General features: G+C 60.8%; 1 long non-coding RNA gene across 1 annotated transcript in view; it reads right to left on the bottom strand.

The window, feature by feature from the left end:
* Window positions 1-293, bottom strand: part of LOC131382784 (uncharacterized) — a 1,418-nt gene extending 1,125 nt beyond the window's left edge. The window contains exon 1 of the long non-coding RNA XR_009212375.1: window positions 45-293. This is a non-coding gene — a long non-coding RNA (uncharacterized LOC131382784). The remainder of the gene's footprint in view (window positions 1-44) is intronic.
* Window positions 294-625: the final 332 nt, after the last annotated feature.

Here is a 625-nt window from a genome sequence, read left to right as displayed (position 1 = left end):
GGGAGGAGCTGATGTTCCAGTTCGAGGGTCGTGTAGCCGCAGACCCGGGGAAGAGCTGATGTTCCAGTTTGAGGGTCGTGCAGCCACATTTCCGGAGAGGAGCTGATGATCCAGTTTGAGGGTCGTGCAACGGCAGACACGGGGAAGAGATGATCTTCCAGTTTGAGGGTCGTGCAGCCGCAGACCCAGGGAGGAGCTGATGTTCCGGTTTGAGAGTCGTGCAGTGGCAGACCCGGGGAGGCGCTGATGTTCCAGTTTGAGGGTCGTGCAGCCGCAGACCCGGGAGGAGCTAATGTTCCAGTTTGGGGGTCTTGCAGCCGCAGACCCGGGAGGAGCTAATGTTCCAGTTTGGGGGTCTTGCAGCCGCAGACCCGGGAGGAGCTAATGTTCCAGTTTGGGGGTCTTGCAGCCGCAGACCCGGGAGGAGCTGATGTTCCAGTTTGGGGGTCTTGCAGCCGCAGACCCGGGGAGCAGCTGATGTTCTGCTTTGGGGGTGGTGCAGCCATGGACCCGAGGAGGAGCTGATGTTCCGGTTTCTGGGTCTTGCAGCCGTGGATCCAGGGAGGAGCTCATGTTCCGGTTTGAGGATGGTGCAGCCGCGCACCGGTGGAGGAGCTGATATTCC

This window comes from Hylobates moloch, unplaced genomic scaffold (genome assembly GCF_009828535.3).
Source record: "Hylobates moloch isolate HMO894 unplaced genomic scaffold, HMol_V3 SCAFFOLD_5714, whole genome shotgun sequence".
Classification (NCBI taxonomy): Eukaryota; Metazoa; Chordata; class Mammalia; order Primates; family Hylobatidae; genus Hylobates; species Hylobates moloch.
Note: the sequence above shows the minus strand (reverse complement) of the source record. Positions and strands in the feature narration are given on the sequence as shown.